Below are 9157 nucleotides of genomic sequence, written 5' to 3'. Positions count from 1 at the left end.
GCTGTTGGCAGAATGGAAAACATCTTCTTGAGTGTGTTGGTGTGTTGGGGGAGGGTTGTCGCAGGGAGGTGGATTTTAGGGTGCTCAGTTAGGGAAGATATTGTTGGGAGATTTAAGTGTTAATATCCCATAGACATGTTACTTCTCTAGTTAATTCAACAGTGGCTAACTGCTCCAAATCTGCAGTAAGATGGCCTGAGTTTGAAATCCAGGCTCCATCGTTTACTAAATTTGACCCTGGGAAAGTTACTTGGCCTATTGGACCTCAGTTTCCTCATCTGTAAAGTGAGGGTAATAATAATAATAATAATAATAATAATAATAATAATAATAACTTCTTCCTTTATATACCCAATGTGGAGACTAAAAGAAATAATAAATGTAAATGCCTTAGAAGAGGTCCCCCTATAACATAAGTCTCAAAATGATTTCTTGTATTTATGATTTTATACCCTACCTACTTCGTATGCAATATATTGTCAAATTAAAACACATATAAATAAAGCTTTAAATAAAATAAAATAATTTAAAAAATTAAAAATAAATAAATAAAATAAAAATAAAATAAAATCTAAGTTGGCAAAGAAATAGAGAAATTCTTGCAATTGAGTACTCACTTTACTTAAACAATGCATATGGCTCCCATTATAAGACAATCACACTACTTGTTGAATTATGATTTTGAGGAAACATGCTATGTCTGGATAAGAACAGAATACATCCCTTATACCCAATCCGACTTGAATTAGTTAGGGGTGGTTATTTAGCTTTATCCATTAGGCATTTGCCAGTATTTCACAAATATAACAACTTTACTTTCAACACAATGGGTACTAAATTTCAAACAATAGTCTGAAAACAGTTTCAGTAATTACTTTAGGCCATAACTATTTCAAGGTAATAAATTATTTCCCCAGCTTGGAATAATGCTTGGGCCATTTCTCTAATGCATTCCTGATAGAATCTGGCAAAGCACGACCAACCTATGAGCAAAATGGGGGGAAAAGGAGTTTATTAGCAAGACTTTGAGATATTTGCCACTGACACAAGGCTACAACTATATCTCTTAGACTAAGGTGAACATCTTGCAGCTGACTCAATTTTCTGCCTTCTTTAGTGGATTACTCTTGCTATGTTGACTCCAATTATTAGTGGGTGGATACATCCTGGTAGTCCTCAGAATAGATTCTTATGGTTTACAGAAGATCTTTTCTTTTCAACTCTTCCAGCTTCTCTAACAATATTGGGGGGGGGAGTGACTATGAGAACAATACATTGCTATCTTGCAGAACTTCAAACTAGAAGGAACTGGAATTCTATTAAAATCATCTGCTATATTCCTTGAGGACCAGAAAGAGGCACACGCTATTCAACTTAAATTTGCTAAAGGATGAACAAGAAAAAAGAAAAAAAAAAAAAAAAGGATGAACAAGAAGCAGGTAAGTTGTACTGGTCAGGAATTCCAAGTAAATGAAATTTTTCACTATTTTCAACCTTGATAAAGCTGAGGAAGAAAGGAAAAATAGAGAAAAACCCCACAGAGAATATGCACTTTAAAGAATGGGAAATATATATGGCTTGTATTATGGGGTTAAAATTATTATTTTCATCTCTGACCATAGCATGTTTGTGAAAAAGCCCTTGATTATAGGCCAAAAAGTCTTTACTATTTTCTTTCATTATCATTAGGGGTTCAAATACCAACAATAAAACATATGTGTAAATAACATGTTCTGGGGTACACGATATCAAGTGCTCTATCCTAAGAGCTAATTCAGATCAACTAAATCAGGACAAATTATCATCAACATTTAACACATCACAACATAAGTCAGCTTCCAGGCTTGGGACTATTATCAATAAGCTCAGACATATAGTTTGCTATAATATCTCATTTCACAGATATTTGTCCAAGGACGTCTGATTTCTGGTAATACTTATCTTAAAGCAAAATTGTATCCATTGAAATTTCATAACTTGAGCTGAGTGTATAATGGTGCTCATTTCTAGGGTTTTCACTGGTCCAGATTATCGAATACAATACTTAACAAGATTCATGGAGGGGTGCTGACTGGACCACCAGCTTAATGAATTACTTACTGGACTTTGGACTAGGGCAAATGGTTTTCCCACTTATGCACAGACTTTAGGGCAGCTCCTAGGTGTTCATTGTCTTTTGTTCTTTCTCAGGGCTCATCATCAACCAAGGAATGAGGGAGAAACTTCTGTCTCACTTGTCAAAATGTTCCTCTCTAGAACAGGTGAATGCTTTCTCTCTATAACACCAATCATAGCTAGAAACAACCAGCTTTCTTTCTGCTTAGCACCGCTTCCTCAGCTTTAAAAAGGGAAAAGCAGAAGCTCCCCCATTACATCCCCATACAACACCACTATCATCACTATCATCATACATACCTGCCTTTCATTTAAACCCAACCAGGAGTTTTGGGATCTCTATTATGTGCCATTATTGAGCTTCTAACCCATTATCTGGGATATATGGGTAGGGTGGGGAGTAGGAAGTAACCACGTATTTCCAGTTTAGAGGTGTTTCTGAGCCATAATTATAGGAGCCTTGGTCAGACTGATTGAAAATTCAGTCAATTTTCTTCTCTGAAAACTTGTTTCTTCATCCAGTGGGTAAAGGGTCATGGGGTATAAGAAGAAAGGTCATCGTCCCCTATGGCACATACCTTTGCTGAGTAGATACCTTCCATCGTGGGGACAGAGCTCAGTATTAAAATGAGCAATACCATGGTTAAAATGAAAAGTTTTCCACTCTTCTGGATATAAGGATCCCTTTATGACATATGCATTTATACTGAACTCCCAAAATACTAGTACCTGTACTTTTAATATCTGTTCACTGAGAAAATTAAAAATGATTAAAAGTTACTATGAATCCAGAAGTGAGGAAAACTCTTTGGGAAGATTCCAGATTAAGAACAGGTAAGAGAGAATCCTTATATTTGAAAGACTCTTGGACAAAAACTTTTTTTTGAATTTTTTTTAAAACTTATTTACTTATTTATGATAGTCACAGAGAGAGAGAGAGAGAGGCAGAGACACAGGCAGAGGGAGAAGCAAGGCTCCATGCACCGGGAGCCCGACGTGGGACTCGATCCCTGGGTCTCCAGGATCGCGCCCTGGGCCAAAGGCAGGCGCTAAACTGCTGCGCCAACCAGGGATCCCCTCTTGAACAAAAACTTTAAATTCTCTAGATCTCTGCATGGCCTATGTCAGGAGTCACTGGAAAAGATGATTCAAGAAAATGCTTCTTCTGATAATTGCTATGATCAAAGCACAGTATACCCAAACTGGAGTCAACCTTTAGTGCCAGATTCCACCTGGGACTTTTCACTTCCTCCCTAATTTCAAAAAGGGCTAGGACTTCCAGTATGATGGAGTGAAGAAGTGATCAAATCCTTTCCCCCAAAAAGTAACTATAAAACTGGGCAAAATGATCAAAAACAACCATTTTAGTGTCCTGGGAATTAACCACAGGCTTACAGCAAACTAAGAAGAATTTGTTCAGGGAAAAAAATGCTCAAAAACATTTTTTAAGTGAAAGAAATCAGAGACAAAAGGCTACATGTTATGTAACTCTCTTTGCATTAAATATCCAGATAAGGCAAATTCACAGAGACAATTTAGTCTTTGCTTGGAGCTGAGAGTAGAAGCAAACATTAACTGCAGGAGGACACAAGGGAACATTCCACAGTGATGGAGACATTCTAAACTGCTTTGTGGTGATGGCTGCACAACTCCATAAATTCACTACAAATAATTGTACACTGTATATTTACAATGGTGAATTTTATGATACATAAACCATCTCTCAAATTATTTATACCTCAAAAAAATTTTTTAAAGACTTATTTATTTATTCATGAGAGATACAAACTGAGAGAGAGAAGCAAAGACATAGGCAGAAGGAGAAGAGGGAGAAGCAGGCTCCCTGTAGGGAACCCAAGGCGGGACTCAATCCCAGATCCTGGGATCACGACCTGACCTGAAGGTAGGCGCCCAACCGCTGAGCCACCCAGGTGTCCCTGTCAAAATTGTTAAAATAAAAAATATGAAGGATGTCAGCACTTCAAAGAAAAGAAAGTATACATTTTCCAAATACACAAAAGACATTCCACATGGTGATAAAGATTCAGTAAAATTTGAGAATAAATACAGGAGGTATTCTTTAGGTCATCTATAAAATGGGAACCCAGGTGCAAAGTGTCTTAACTCAACTATGAAGAAAATGAGTAGTACTGCCCATGGGCCACTCTGTTGGATCCTTTGGTGATCCAAGAAAAAATTTATTAATGTATAATTCATGATCATTTCTAGAAAAGAATGTATAATGAGACAAGTGGAGGGGGCACCTAGGAGACTGATAGCCGGGTCACTTATAATAGTGTCACCATGGAATGCCAATATCCCCAGAATCCTAGCCGGAATGGAAGTAATTATTTTCTGAAAGTCACTAGGGTCTCAACTCAGTCTGAAATAAATCCATTTTACATTACAAGGTGACACTGGAGAGATTTCAAATACAAGTTATTTTACAGCAGGCAGATAAGCTTGTAGTAAAAAGGATAATGACCATGCACAAAGACATAAAGGTCAATGACTCCAAAATATGGTTTTGTTTACTACCACTGCACCAGTGACACAGCTAAAGTCAAATATCTCCAAATGATGTTGAACTGCAATGAGCACTATACCTCAGAGATGAATGAATGGTTCATCTTATGATAAGAATATATCTTGTGGTTATATATTTGGCATGCAGAGCATATTTAAAGAAATTCTAGCCTCTATCCTACAGGTTTGCAATCTAAGTAAAACAGGCAGGATTTTCTGCCTGTTTGCCAATGGAAACCTCAGGAAACCCTAAATGAATCAGAGTAAGAAAGTTTTGGAAAGAACTGGAATTATTCAACTATTGGAATTTGCTGAAAGAAGGCAACAGTACAGAGCTTTGAGACTGGCTATAGTATTAAAAGATTTTTAAAAAGTCATTCAGACAAGTAAATCATGCTGGGGAGATTGGAGTACTGAAGATACCTCTCAAGAAACAGGACATGAGAGGATCCTGGGCATAGGCATCATGGAAATTAGATGGGATTCCAGTAAACCTTATGCTGTACTTAACTCCTTTGGGTCAGGACTTCCACTGAGAATCTTATGAAACCATGGCCTTCTTCCAAGTAATGTGCACATGCACTAATATTTTGCATATGATTTCAGAAAGTTTGATGATCCCTAAATAAGTCAAATTGAGGTCATGGACTCTTGGCCTTGTGGCCAAAGAGATTCAACTAATATTAAAACCAAATTACACACTCTTAAAGATTTCTCCCACTCAAAAGTGCTTTAACTGGCACACTAGAGTTCTAGTCTTTGAACAGAACATGGAGGAATTAAACGGAGAGTTCCATCACAGCAGGAAGAAAAGGTCTTGATCCTAAAGGGCAAGGTGGCTGTGCAATTTTCTGAAGACCTTTATTATGTGGAGGACAGCTGGCTTGATTCTAAAGATGCAGTGGTGAACAGTTTCGATTTGGCTCTGCTCTCTTGAAGTTGTCTTTGTTCTCAGGATACCGGGGAAGTCTGTGACTAATTCTTAGACTGAACTTGGTAAGTATTTAGCATAAAGAAGTGGGAGGATGGATTTAGCAGGAGAAAGAGATAGAAGGGGAGAGAAAGGAAGGAGAGAGTAAAGGGAGGGAGGGAGGAAAAGGCAGAGTGCAAAGGAGAAGTAACAGAATACTTGAGTATAAAACTGAAATTTTTTCACTTTGTCCTACTTCTACCCTGCTCAAGGATTTCATGATTGGAGGTCAACTCCACTTCTACAAACTATTTGGCAAAATAAGAATAATGAATGTTAATTATAGTTAATATTTTTTGAGTGTTTACCATGGGTTTTAATAAAAGAGAAAGAGACTGAGAGAGAGAATGGAAAAGAGATTCCAAAGGAGGGAAACAAAAACACATCAAATCTGCCTCTATGGGGATGAAGGTGGAATAATACAAACTCCAAATAAGGGAGCTGAGAAAAAAATGCCTTAGGGTAGAAGTTGAGACAGTAATATAAGAAAGGGTCTCCTACACACAGGACACACAGGAGGGGTATGACACCTTCTATCATCATTCATCATTCATTCAGAGATGAATTAAGGTGGAGCTTCTACAATTTGATGTGTATACAAACCACACAGGAAGCTTACTAAAATGCACATTTCTGGACCTCAATCCCAAAGAGTCTGATTCCATAGTCTGGAGTGGGCCTGGGAATCTATATGCAGGTGGCAGGAAGCAGGTGGTCCATAGACCACACTTTGAGAAACACAACTTCAAAAGGAGAAGGAGAGATGAAGATCTACCCTTTTTTGGACCTTGGGTTGCATAGGTTAGACATGGCTTTGTTCCATCATTTGATGAACTGATTTGGAACAGACCTTAATCCTAACAACCTTGACTTTGAAATGACTCAGTGTATGAGGCACACTCTGTTATTGAAGGGAAAAGCACTTCTTGAAAATTATTAGTACCATAAAAGAACCAACTCCTGCCTCTCTCTCTCTCTTGCTATGAGCCACATAGGAAAAGTATTGGAGAGCATCCCTACCCAAGCTATGACAATTCTGGTAGCAGATGGCAAACTGAGGAGGACTAAGGAAACGCTTAAAAAGAAGTTTCTCACAGGGAACAAAAATCATAAAATATGTGTAAGTGCTGTAGAGCTAGGAGTGACTAGTTCACAAATATGATGGGTCAAGTAAACGTTGTTTTCATTCCTCTCATTCATTTCATTTTTAAAAATTTACATTAACTGCTTTTTACATTTAATTTAGTTTTATAGTTATGTAAAATATTTGCATGGTTTCAAAGTCAAATCTTAGAAAATAAGTATATTTAAAGAAGTCTAGCTTTTCCCATTCTCTCCAGTCCATCCTCTTCTTTCCTTTTTAGAGAACTTTTAAAAATTGTTTATTCTTCTATTCTCTTTAAACATAAGCAGATGTGTACATACCTTACTTTTTTCTTTTTAAAGATTTTATTTATTTATTCATGAGACACACAGAGAGAGAGGCAGAGACATAGGCAGAGGGAGAAGCAGGCTCCATGCAGGGAGCTCGATGTGGGACTCGATTCCAGGACTCCGGGATCACGCCCTGAGCCAAAGACAGATGCCCAACCACTGAGCCACCCAGGTTCCCATATGTTACTTTTTTCTTAAACATTATATATAATTTTCTCCATCTTAAAAAAGCATTGTTGACCCAGTCACTTTATAACATCTTTGTGGAAAAAATGCATTTGAGTTTAGACTCACAGAGCTCACAAACTTTTTAAAAGCCTCTTAATAGAAGTTAGCACTCTCCTTAAGTTTTGTTTAATAATTAATTCATTCATTTAAGAGACATGTATTGAATAACTAGGAAAGGCTCAGGTGCAGGTCCAGGTTTTGCGAGAAATAAAGCTCTTCTAATATTGGACCCTCTCTTTAATAAAAAAGAATATAAAACGATTAATATGCTGTACAACTCCCAGCAGCTCCCAGCAATAACCTTCCAGGGCAGGGGCCTGTGCAAGCTTCCTGGGAAATCAGCCCCTGCATGGGCTTGTGCTGGAGTCTATGCTAGTGGCTGGCACACAAAGCAAACATGATCCCTTATTTTATGGAGCTTGCACTATGGTTCAGGAAAGAGAGATTAAATACATAAGCTCAAATCAAATCCTCACTTAAAAATTATAATTAAATCCCTGGTATGGGCTGAATTTGATCCCCCCAAATTTGTATACTTGTATATTGAAGTCCTAATCCCCAGTACCTCAAAGTGGGACTATTTGGAGAGAGGATCTTTTAAGAGTTAATTAAGTCAAAATGAGGTCATTAGGATGGGACCTAATCCAATATGACTGGCAGACATCCCAACAGAAGGATGACCATGTGAAGACCCAGAAAGAAGATGGCATCTACAAGCCAAGGAGAGAGGTTTCAGAAGAAGCTATTCTTGCTGACATCTTGGACTTGCAGCCTCCAGAATTGTGAGAAAATAAATTTCTCACAGTGTGTCAGTCCTAGCAGACTAATATAATGCCTTAAAACAAGAGTCTTTGAGAGAAATCATTGTCAGGGGAATGGCAAAGATGCTGGTTAGAGACTGCATCTCTAAGGAAGTGCATATAAACTGAGAAAAGACTAAAAATGATGAATTGTAGGGAATAAATGACTTAGTAGATCCTGTGAAAAGGCAAAAGAAATCAAGGTGCTTTTACTTCAGTTAATTATACCACGGTCTGTAGAACGAGGTAGTCCTCAGGAGACAGTCGGTCTCTCTAAATTAACTACCTAAGATGAAAAACTAATGTGCAGCTAAATTTATCATAGTCCACAGACTCTGAAGGATTGAATGAGCATGAAGTTGAATTATTAATTGTAAGACAAAATGTATTTGGTATCACTCACACTCTGGTTTAGGAACATTTCTGAAGAAAATGAATCTGATGAAATATGTAGCTTAAACACTTCTCAGAAACAGAATAAAGAGAAGTAATGTCCTTCCTCATGGCTCATTGAAGAGATGATGGAAAGTATAGAACCTGAATATGCAAAACAAAAAAGCCGGAAGCACCGACTCTGATTAGTCAGGGCTAATGCCTCATACAGAGTGTGCATACCTCACTAAATTCATTTATCTTTGGTAAGCAAGTCGATGCTCTCTTTTTCACTCAATGAATAATAAGAATTAAAGGATAGACAAGGGATTCCCTTATTTCTTGGTGAGATGCCACATCGACTGCTTCTGACACGTACATATTCAATTCGTTTTGTGAGAGACTGAATATCCAAATGGACAATGGCCAAACCGAATATGACAACAGAATTTTGATGCAAAACCTCTGAAATAATTTGCCCAGAATGGTCAGGATTTGGTAAATGACTGTCAGCTTCCCAATTTTTTTTTTTTTTTGCCCCAGCCTCCTACTCAGGATCAACCAGAGAATGCTAAATATGCTCCCCAAGCTAATCACATAAAATGTGCTGCTTCTAGTTAACTCATCTCCAGCTTGCTTGTGCTCTAATCAGAGCTTACGTGAGGCCTCCCTTATTTCCACTCTACAGTAAAGCTTTTCTACTCCCCGCCTG

The sequence above is a fragment of the Canis lupus genome, chromosome 34 (genome assembly GCF_048164855.1).
Source record: "Canis lupus baileyi chromosome 34, mCanLup2.hap1, whole genome shotgun sequence".
In the NCBI taxonomy this organism is placed as follows: Eukaryota; Metazoa; Chordata; class Mammalia; order Carnivora; family Canidae; genus Canis; species Canis lupus.
The sequence above is the reverse complement of the archived record's forward strand: the minus strand, read 5'-3'. Positions refer to the sequence as shown.